The 12,111-nt window shown below is 42.5% G+C and overlaps 1 non-coding gene across 1 annotated transcript; it reads left to right on the forward strand.

The window, feature by feature from the left end:
- The first annotated feature begins 5,621 nt into the window (after positions 1-5,621).
- Trnaa-agc (transfer RNA alanine (anticodon AGC)) lies at positions 5,622-5,694 on the forward strand. The gene has a single exon. It is a non-coding gene; the product is annotated as a tRNA-Ala (tRNA).
- Positions 5,695-12,111: the final 6,417 nt, after the last annotated feature.

Here is a 12,111-nt window from a genome sequence, read left to right on the forward strand (position 1 = left end):
ATATTAATAAAATGAATACATACAACTGTGTGTCGGGTTATGTATCAAGAAGACAGCTTGTGGTACCACAGTCGCAGCCTAAAAAGATACTGCTGGAATATGGTTATAATCAAGACAAGTCACTCCTAGGCATTCTTTAAAGCTTTTGTGTCTCGTTTCTGGTTGTGACTTTGTTCTGGTAAGTTTGATAAGGGAGGAATATGAATATAGTCCCAACACCAGAGCCTCTCGATGCCAATTGGACCAGAGAGGTTTACCTCCCTGAAGGGACTCGCCAAAGTCCATTCTTGCTAATGAAGAGGAAGTAGACCGTAGATGTCATTCCACCTCGAAATGACCGGAGAGGTATACCTGACGTGAGTCTCACTTACCCAACGCAACCAGTCAGTTCCCCGGACATTCTATCGAAGGACATTTCAAACTACTACATCAGTTAACAACGTAGTGAGTTTTGGACACTTTACAAGACAACAATAATGGTTTTACCATAATACCTGACCCGATCCACAAGAGCTGATGAGCTGTATCAAGGTGCTTCGCTACCTAATCCTGCGTCTTCACCCTGTCATTCGGAAATGGTAACAAATGAGATGTAAGAAACTGTTTGGCCGGCGCCGAATAGAGATAGATGACCACTGATGAGTAATTTATCGGGACTAACCAAACAACCGGATTTGAAGTCCTCTGGGACTTAGCCCCGGGATTCAGGAAGGTACATCAGGCTTCTTCCCCGTATCCTAACCGGTCGTATTGAGATCTTTAACAATATTTTCTCGAAAAACAGATACATGTGGGTTTTTCAACCAGCTTCATTACAAGTCTGAGCCGGTGAAATTGTGATTTGTGTTTGCAAGATCTGGCCGGTTTTGATTGAATTGATAGTCGCACTGCGCATTCTCAGGCTACACGACAATCGGCGGCTCAGACGCAGAACCGAGGTACAGCGCTGGCCACTGTCGTTACAGCAAAACATATACATGTACTTGGTTACAGTATAATAGGGAATCTTTTTGAAGGCCTTGTTAAACCCGATTGGACACTTTGAGTTCTGAGACTGATTATATTGACTGTTGCATATATGGCATCCCGAGATTTCATCTTCCGGTCATCGGTGCAGCAAGAAAGCTCCTTTCCATTTAGTTGTCCTTGCGGAATCAGTTAAATTTGACCCGAATTAGTGAGAAGGTACCGGTACGAGGCAAATTAACCCAAATCAACCAAAGTGACAAGTTTGTTTTATAGTCGCTTAAAACGCCCCAGCGGGGACCCGAACGCCAGTTTGACGTGATGAATTATCTGTTGGCCCCATCTGCTGAGGAATTTGTGTGGCTCGATTTTTCTAATGATGTTTCTCACTTTCGATTGCTCTGGCTTATTACCCCTGCTTGCTTGGCGAGAAGCAACCTTAGTTCAATAATTTCATTGTCTTTACTTGAGCAATGCCGAAATGTCTTCCGTTCTTCCGTTGGTTCAAAGAGGGAGAGAGCCCTGTGGGTCAGGACCGGTCTGCGACGACAGTGCGGTAAGTTGGCACTTTCTTGATTAACCTGTTAAGGACTGATATTTTATGGTACATCTCAACATTTGATGAATTTTCCAGGAAGGCATGGCATTTTCTTCCGATCTGCTGAGATGCACGTTTAATAAAAACATAGCATCCCTTCAACTTGGTCACTTCCATTTCTTTCACATAGCTGCTTTGCTTTCGTTTTCTCTTTGTGGTTTACCGCTTGAGAAATTACAGAGACTTTGCGGGCCAGTTTTCCTAGAGACCAATGAAAGATGACCCTCATGGCCCTCTGGAGCTGTGATGGTGATGATGATTGCATTAGCAAATCACAAGGCGCCGCCGTACTTCGCAGTTTAACGCCCATTAAGATGCCATCTCTCTCCGATTCAATTCCCAACCGTATATTAACTACATAAACATCCAAAAGATAAGTTTGACCATTACTTAGTGATTGAGGTCCAAAAGAGGCTGCATTCAAGGCATTGCTGAACTTTTTGAGGGAAGGACGCAGCCATGCCAGAGTTGTCCAAGGTATGCCACTGACTTTAACAAAAAGACTTGATATCCCGTTGTATAGTTCGGGGTGCGGGGGGGGGGGTGGGGGGGGGGTGGGGGGGCAGTCCTCTTGTTCGCCTGGACTCTGATTATGGTAGGAAGACAGAGTATACTCATGAAGCCCGCCCGAGAACCCTGACGAAGCCATACATGTAACTAAGCACATAATGCATTGCCTTGGTTTTTAGCGAAAACAAACGTGGGACAGTACCACTCCTCTACCGAATTCCTGGCACGCCAATCTAATGATTAGTACCTTGCCACCTTTCAGAAATGTTTGAACTTCCCATGAAAGCTGCCATTCAGTCTCAGAATGTGATTTCTGTCAGAAAATGCAATTTAGCGAACCTTGTTGCGGGTGATAATAGACAGTGGCTGTAATTTTTTTTTGTAGAGTTTTTGGTAGTCGTTAGTGGAACTGGGCCGAAGGGACCAGTTACCTATATACGCTATTCCACACTGACTAAAATGCACTTTCTTTTGTCCCTTATTACTTGAATGGCACACTTTACAATTTCTCCATTTTACAGTACCTTGCTGATGCAAATTCAGTTGGTGTTTGGCAATGTTTACGTAGGATCCTTGTGAATTTTAATGATTATTAGACTACAGAGGTGACTATTAGGTTGCACAGAGCATCTTCAACTCAAACTAATCAACACCTAAATGATAAATATGCGAAATGAAACCAAGCAATTACGAGTGTAGTAATTTTACTAGGTAGGAAAATTGCCGGCAATCACCGCCTTAAAGACCATAAAGATGTGCATGTAATTATTAAGTTAGCCAGGGCGGCCGTGTCAAGAGACTGTTTATTTGAGGCGCATCTCCGTGTGCGAGAACATTGAAGACCGACAAGAGACCACGGAGCCCCATCTGTCTTTTCCTTAATCATCCCTCCCAATCACGCCAACCAGCAACCCGCAACAACTCCGCGTTTTCTCCCGTAGTAAATTTTAACCGACGACTGATTTGAGCGGCCCGAGTGCCGTTAAGATATTTGCATCCTTTTTCGTAGTCTTGGCATGCTCGCCGCGTACCTAAACTATACTCTGCGGGCTTCTAATTGCGCTAACTCTAAGGGGCGCGTGGCTTTTTTTAATCACCAGGATGAATCACTGGTCTGCAGAGACCCCGGGAGCAGTGACAAGTGGGAAAAAGATGGTTGTTCCTGGATGGTGCGCGCAGCAGTTAATCCGCCAACGAAACAACGAAAAGATACCAATGTTTATCGAATTCTGCCCATGGACATTAATAACAACCACTTGTGGATGGGAATAGTGTCCTTTTCTCCACCCCCGTCACGCAGATGAATGGCGGGAATCCCCCTGGGCCGCACCTCGCAGTCAATTAAACACTATCTTCCTTATTCCATCCTTTTCATAAATGCAATTCAAGTAAAAAAATTCTTGAATTGGGACGTGCCAGGGCCGGTCCTTTGAACGCCGCTTCCGACCCTTCCGCACCAAGTGAGCCGCATCGAACGTCAGTCACCGCGACAGGTCTGCGTTGCCCCTCTCGTGGCCCGCAAGGTTCTTAACTCGCGTCTACAAGACAAATATGATGCAAATTATTCATTCACAATCCTTTATCAAATTACATGTAATTAATAAAATCTAATCTTAAAGCTGCCATTACGCGGTTCTCACGCAGCCAATGATATGATACCGAAGGCATTCGTATCAATGGCTGCGGATTTATTATGCATGATGGAGTCACTCATCATATTCAGTTGTCATATTAATATATGACGCATGCGCAAGATCCTTCATTTGGCCAGACGTCAGCAATCTTTCTGTTGCTTTTGTTTTCGTTCATGAAAAGAAAGTTGGGCCCAGTTGTTGTCACTGTAGAGACAAACGTTCTGCTCGAATAAATATCATTTACGAATTACAATAGTAGCGATGGGACTGATGATAACGTCAACGTTACGGTTAACGCCAATCTATAGGTACCGGGCCCTGAATTGCAATCCGTGATGCTTTGACTCGTAAACATTGAAGTAAATTTAACAAAAAAGCATACTATTAACTTTAATACTGTGTTTCTGCATAAAGTCATTTTGAAGAAGATGGTTCAATTGTAATCAGCAATTTATTGCTTTTTTCATTGCATTCTGCGCCGGATGCCATTCACCACGACTAATATTCATTAACAGTCCCCTTGTGGTTACGTATTGTCCACACAGTAGGGTAAGGCAATCCATGAGTCTCTACGCGGGAGGCTTTTCAACACTTTTTACATGAGCTTCCGGTCAAGTTGGCCAATCAGATCGATGCCATCACGGGGAATATTTTTTGGTCAAATCTCCAGTAAATCTTTTTTTGGGGAGGCAAAATTGGTATTTCTACGGGCCAAAACTAGTTAAACCGTACCACTTCCGGTTGCAGCCTCTTTCTGGCCACGATCAATGTCACATGGGACAGATTGATTATTCTCGTTAGCTGTCAGTCACTAATCATTGCAAGTCTCAGAAGGAGTTTATTTCAGTCACGCTTTATCTAATCTGGCGCTACTATTGCCGCTAACAGCTCTACTCCATCATTGGAAGACATACATGATTGCTCATTCTCACTCTATTAGCGCGCGCTAATTGTTTTAAACTTGACACATCTTCCTGAGGCAAATGTTCTCGGAACACGTAAACATTAGGGTGATGTTTTTCAAATGAAAAAAAAGCGTTGAAGTTAAAAGTACCAATGGTAAGATAATAAAATATGATGAGAATGAGTCGATGATGTGAAATGTTGTAAGCCAAACAACGACAATATGTTTATTATCGGTTTGCCCACAAAATAAATAATGAATTGATTAATGATTCCCAAGATCCTTTGAATTGAAATAACAGAATGCTTTATATGAGCATGTTGATGATGATGTTAAGTCTTATCAGCAACAAAAACATGAAAAACGAAAATCACTTTGTCTTTCGACGCGCGACGAGTGTGAGTGTTTATAGCATGTTGTTTCCTATAAGCCAAGGTCCATTACCCACGACCCTTGTCCCTCTGGCGTGTTGTGAGAGCTTTATCATCATTCCCAAGGCGTTAGGGAGATGGGAAGGGGAACATAACTCTCATCAACAAAATGGCCCATTCCTCTAAAGGTACAAGAGACATTTATCTTCAAAAGTGCTTTTATAGGCTTGTAACAGCGGCTGGGTCGGGAAAACGTGTTTCTCCAAATGATAGCAATATTCCTTTTCTGAGTAAGATTTTATCCTGCATCACCGACGAATATCTTTGCCAATAAACGAACTAAGGCGTTCATTATCTCGTTTGTCCAATCAAATGCTTGTTACTAGAGGGTTTTACCGAGGTAGATGTTGCCTTAGTTGGGCGTTGTGATCTCATCTCCGAGATATGCCAACTGAACAATTATTCAGTGCAATTTTTATTGGGTTAATACTATTGGGTCATATGACCACCATCATAATCTATGTTATGTTACATCACTGAATAAGCGATAAAGCCTTGACGACAACATGGAACCCATTATTTGTAATACGTGTATTTAAACAAGTGACTTTTTCTCACACCAGTTGATTCTTCAAGTTGGGGGACTAGCTCAAATGGTAGAGCGCTCGCTTAGCATGTGAGAGGTACCGGGATCGATACCCGGGTTCTCCAAATATTTTCTTTTCTTTTGAGTTGACCTTTGAATTAATACACTTATTCATCTTGAAACAAAACAATCAATTGTCCACTCCAGATACATTGCATGTCCAGAAGACGTCTTTTTAATACAAGCGTATTGCGTCATACCTTGGATTTTTCTACTAATGTTCTATTCACTTACGCCTTATATAAGCCTCTCTACTTCATATCAAGAAGTTAAGCACGCACATGAATTCACCCACTCAGGTAAACAGTCATTTTAAGTCACAAAATATTGGAAGAAAACTAATCTACTTATTGGCGCTGAACTCCACACCAAATTAAACACGCAATGTTCTAATTGCTCCTTTTATGGCCTCTCTAAGTCAAAGCTCCATAACCAGGTCCCGGGGTTAATACAACACTCTGCAACAAATTAACAAAATTAAGACATGCAAGCTCTTTCTTTAATAGTTATCTAATCCCATGAGAATATCTTCGACTCGAAACGCCGTAAGTTATAACTCGGCTTATATGAATTAGAAATGACGCACGCAACATTATTTCGACTGCAACTTTCGCTGTTACTGCTCATTTTACTCTTATACATGCCTTCCTGAAATTTTCGATGGAAGTTTTGTTTGACCTGGAATACAAAACTGAAACTTCTGAAACAATTATTCCAGTGCACCCACCAATATATATGTACCAGAAAAACGGTTCACTCCTTAGTTACCAGCTTTGATATCAAGTTTTGCTTTTGGGCGTCAAAGTAACACTCGCTATCCCGGACCAGATACGTATCGTTATCCGAAACTTGTCAGCTTCACAAGCTTCTGGCTTTACTGAATGGTCGCGTGTCGCGGTGACGTTATAACACGAGTCATGTATCTTCATTAAGGCTTCGGGCGTAATAAATGATTTATGAGTTGTGGCCCTATTATCACAATTAAAGATAGTGTCTTGGCTCATCCGCTGTCAATTGAAGACTATAAGGTGATTAAAGTTACAAGGGTCCTCCAATATGGGTTTGTTTGCCGTCATCAGGGGACACTTAACGCCATTGGTCCGTGGGCTTTATTGCCGCCACGTTATTAACCCAGCTAATAGAATTTCTGTTACCCGCCGACCTTATAAGCGAATCTCTAAATCAAGTTAGCAGTCAGCGAGAGGGGAACATATTGTATCGTGAGTGGTAATTTCTGACTTGGGGGCTCTGAGATGTCGTGAACAGTTAAATCGAATCATGATAGTTCGCCTTTCACCGGTCTGCATGCATCGACCAGCCAGGGACGATCAGACACTGAATACCGTCTTAATTATGTCGATCATGCCTCATCCGCTAGGAGAAATTAAATTTTGCGGGGCTTCTTAAGAAGGGATAATAAGCTACTCCAGTGACTTGGAAGCAGGTTGCACGCATGGCATGAATCGGTCGATTCGCAGGGCCAATAACAACGCGCCTGATTTAGAGCCAAGACTCTATTTGGGATGCATTCTTTAGAGGACTTTTGTTGCCATAGAAACCGATTTCAGATATAAAAATATGTTGGTTCAAAACATTTTGTATTCGAGTGGTCGCATCACTAACATTCATGCCAAGATCTGTTTTGGTTTTTATCACCTGCAGAAGCAGTACTGATGTCATTGGTAGTTGCATCGATTACTGCAAGAAGCTGCCAGGCGAATACCCAAAGCTTTGGTAGCATTTTTGTGCTGTCATGTCTCTGATTCATACCGCTATTGAATGTTAGAAGACAAATGTAAAAAGGGATGCGACAAACCACTTTTTCTGTCTTTGAAATCGTTCAGACCAGTGAATCTTAGTTATTTTTCTGGACATGATTTATCCGTGTGGATGTGGACTTATATGTATAGGTCATACCAGAGCGAGTTAGCGCAAAGAGATTATGAAGGGAAAGGATTACCCAAATATTCTGTATGCCTCAACCGTAGCGTCAGGCCTTCAAAATATATTACCGTTCTTCAAAATCTCTGTGTCCAGAATCAGGTCACAACTTAAGAAACAGTCAGTGGAATCAGAGGTTCCTTTAAATCTCTCTCCCACTTCACCATCTGGTCTCAAGACAAGAAGTTTCTGGAATCGGAGGTTCTTCAAAATGTCTGTCTCCATACCATCACTATCAGATCACAAGAAGAAGTTACTGGAATCTGACTCTTTTCAAAATCCCTGTCTTACCATCAGGTCAAAATAAGAAACAGTCACTGGAATCAGACGGCGGCTCTTCAAAATCTTCTTTACCATCAGGTCACAAGAAGAAGCATGCGTTACTGGAATCAAAAGTTCTTCAAAATCACTGCCTCTACTATCCAGAACTGTAATATAATACAACTAATGAAAGAGTTGTTATTCAGTCGTCACAATGCTGAGAGAACCACAGTCTCCAAGTGTCGATCCTTATCACAGCTTTTGCGTCCACTAAGTCGCTCTTCGTATTCCATAAGCATCCATCAGCAATGAAGACCATATTGGACAGATTGGGTAAAGACCCGAGTGGAGTGTCATTCATTAGGTAACCATGATGGCTGAGGCAAGATGAGGTTGAATCTTGGATTGTTCCGGTAAGCGGCTTGGGACAGCACTTGAGGGGTGTCGCGCCCAAGCCTTAATCAAATGATTAGCATCTGGCTGATTCGTTGCACTTGGGTGAATCTGTTGCCGAGATTTGGAGCCTGGGACAGGCAAAGGGGACAATTGCACAAGATGCATATTGTGTAAGCTGAAAATCATTAAAGCTAAAAAACATTTCATAGTTGGTTTCGTAAACTAAGAAAATTGGCCCGAAAAGCAGCTTCTACACCAAGGTCGACTATAACAGCATCTGCACTACCGATGTCATAGCATGGTCCTGCGCACCAGTGGGGATTCTTAGAACCATCAAACCTCTGAATTAGGTGGGCATACACGTCGTAATTCACAAATTGGCTTCAATCTTTTTAAACAAATTAGGTTAAAAATCACGCTTTTCGGGACCTCCATGGCATATTTTAAAAAAGGAAAAAGCAGTAAGTTAAATAGAACGGTTCCAAACCATGGATCGAATGTTAACAAATCAGAACTCCGGGTTAACTCGCTCGTAAAATGCTTTTGAAAAATTTAAAGGAGGCGCATGTTCTTCAATAAATGAAATTTAATCAGTGTCACTGATTTCTTTATTAAATTACCCACAACCTGGCAGGCATTCTAGCCGCGCACGCGGCTAAGTTATTCTCCAATGACGGGGTGAAAAAATCCTCTATGCAAACATGCTATTCGAAATGTATTGCGGTGTTGGAGATTGCCCGTAGCGATCACGCACCTGACTGCTTGGAGGCTGTATTGGGTAACTGGAGGAAAGAGCCGGTCTAGCTTTCAATCAGTGCCCGATACAAGCTTGATGGGCTGTAATCAGGCGCATTGACTGGCCCGCCTTCAAACATCAGGGTCTAAGATTAAAGACACACAAGGACGACAGTGTTCCGTGAACCTCCAATCATGGTGGGGTTCTTGCTATCTCCTAGCAATATAATATATCGATAGAAATATGTAAGTCTGTTCCTTTCATATATGGTTTTCATTTCTTGTCGTGATCAACCGTTTTTGTTGCAAGTTCGTGATCTTGCAAATATCAGTCAGAATCTCATTATGGTGAACAGAATAGCTCCGTCACACCGTTAAATTCCTTAAAAACCAATGAAACAGTTTAAGTCGAAAGCTGAAGAAGAAGAAGTCAGAATACCATACTTTTTTTGATTGTTGTTTGACTGTTATTTTGGCAGATCTGCATGGAAACTGCTGCCGACAAGGGTTATCCTCCTTCCGCTACCGTGACCGGGGCTCTTCGTACTTATTCGGTCTTATCGGCCGTGTTTGAACTTACCTTATATGGCCGCGTCTTTGCAACATACTCTTATCCCCCGTTCAACTTCCCAACTCTCGCAGAGAGCCACCGATGTAGCTCTAACCGGTATAATAACCACCTCAAAGACCGAATAGCTGACAAAGAAAGTGAGACAGTTCCAATCAAAGATGACAATCCCTTTGATAGTTAAGACATCACTGTTTACACCCCTTAGAAGTTTCGTTGCTGAGCACGAGTCTCTCGAATACCGGCGAGAAATTATTAAAAGCGGCCCATTCTTCTCCGCCACCAAGTGAAAGATTGATGCGGTCATTAAATTTGCCTCCAAGAACACAAAGGCAAAAAGTCGAAAGCGAGAATTGGTGATGTTTGACATATGTTCACCAGTGATCTCGTGCATGCACCAGAGCTTGTAATTCATTTAATTTGGCTACCATCTCGGGAGAGATTGCTTGTTCTTTTTGATACCGTGTTATCATCAAACAGATCGAAGCCGTGTAGGTCGCGTCCAAACAATGAAAGCAAATGACGGAGGTTTGCTGAGCGTTTAGCGGGTCGGTCGGGAGCAGGGAGCGTGAATTGAGATCCACCGGGGGCGGGGTGATTGGTGGACATAATCTCATAGCCAGGACGGTGTTTACAAGCAAAGTTCAGCGCACGCTATCCTGTGTATGCCCTGGCAAAATTAGCCTGCTAACAACATTACAGACCTCATTAAAGTAATCTGAAATGATTTCGTTTGCTCTCTGCCTTGCACGAATACCCAAGAGATTGCCCGCTTTGTGTGTGCGTGCCTCTAATTTCTGCGCGAAGCCGTTTGTGAAAAAGTCCCGGGGAATTTGCCGCGATAAGTACGCCTCGCGAGTTCTTATCAAGGCCTTCATTTTGGGAAGCTTTCGATAAGAATACTTTTGCAGCGAAGTTACTCGGGTGAGAAATAAGAGAAGTGATATTTGAACGATGTTTCATATGTTGTTGCATGTTGAATTTTCGGGGGCCACAAAAATCCGTCCAGGAAACAGCTGTGAGAGCGAATCAAGGGTTGAGTGATGGAAAGGGTTATTTTACATTAGGGTTAAGATAATGACATGATTTCAGTATCAAGAGCTCAAGCAATTTGCAGCCAAGCCGCAGTGTACAAAAAAACCTCTAAAACAATCCGCAGTTACAAGAAACAATTAAAACAATCAGCGGGTTACTAAACATTGAAAACAATCCGTGATTTTCAAGAAACAATGAAAACAATCCGTGATTTTCAAGAAACAATGAAAACAATCCGTGATTTGCAAGAAACAATGAAAACAATCCGTGATTTACAAGAAACAATGAAAACAATCAGTGGTTTACAAGAAACAATGAAAACAATCCGTGATTTGCAAGAAACAATGAAAACAATCAGTGGTTTACAAGAAACAATGAAAACATTCATGAAAACAATCCTGCGGTTTACCAGAAACAATGAAAACAAGCCGTGGTTTAAAAGAAACAATCTAGAGCCTTCTGATTGGACAGTTGTGAATGGGCACGCCGGGGTCGCAGATTTCGGCACAATTGATTGGCCGGTCCACCGGAACTAACACCTTTTTGCCTCCAGAAATCCCTAAATATCGTTTTGAGATAACGTGAGAAATATGTAGAATGCCCGGCTCTCATGGTAGTCATGGAGTCATTCCATTAATGGACAGTTTATGGTCATGGCCAATTAGAGTGACCATCACATGTCAAATGTGGTGACCATCATTACTGTTAGGGTCCCTCTATCACCTACACAGATAATAAATTTATGTTCGAAGGTTAATTAGCTAAAGGTTACAAGAGTTAGGGTCCTGGTATTGACTCTTTGTCAAGGCTTTCGGCACATGCAAGAGCATTGTTGCATTATGAGCGTACATGCTTTTCTGTCGACATATCTGGATTACCTTCATCGACGATGGTAAAAAATAGTCCGTTGCGTCAGAAATGTAATTTCTTCACACCGAGTTTACATCTTGCTTATCAGTGCAAGTGAAATCTACCCAGCAAACCTTCAAAGTGTTCTTTTCCCCGTCCTCAAACTTTTTAAGCACCGTAGGTCTCTTTAGAGAACTAGCAGAGGTCTTAAATCTTCGCCAAATGAAGGACGGATCATCACGACGACGGGACCCAGTCGCCATTAGCCCTCGGGCAAGATAAACACAAGCGGCGACCCTTAACTAATACAGATCATTTGAAGGATAAAAGCACCGAACAACTTTCAAACTTAATTAATCCTCACTCCGAGGGCTAATTAATACGCACTCGACATGACTAGAGAAGATACCTCATCGGTCGTCATGGCTAAAGGAGAGTACCTCAAGGCGGGAAATCGCATCTCGCACTCGCACTTAAACGAGATCTGCTGAAGTATCTCGCTCGCAGGGACACCATTGATGGCTCTCTAAAGGCCAATAGAGCAATAATCAACTCGTTTAAATCTTTTCACTTTCTTCAATTGGGCCGTGATGTCGTCTGGTGATCTCTAGTTCCGTGTCATCGTGGATTCATCACCGCCGCATCGGACCGGAGATAATCACGCACTGCGCATGCGCAAATAGATAAATGAGGGCGA

The sequence above is a fragment of the Lineus longissimus genome, chromosome 2, assembly GCF_910592395.1.
Source record: "Lineus longissimus chromosome 2, tnLinLong1.2, whole genome shotgun sequence".
In the NCBI taxonomy this organism is placed as follows: Eukaryota; Metazoa; Nemertea; class Pilidiophora; order Heteronemertea; family Lineidae; genus Lineus; species Lineus longissimus.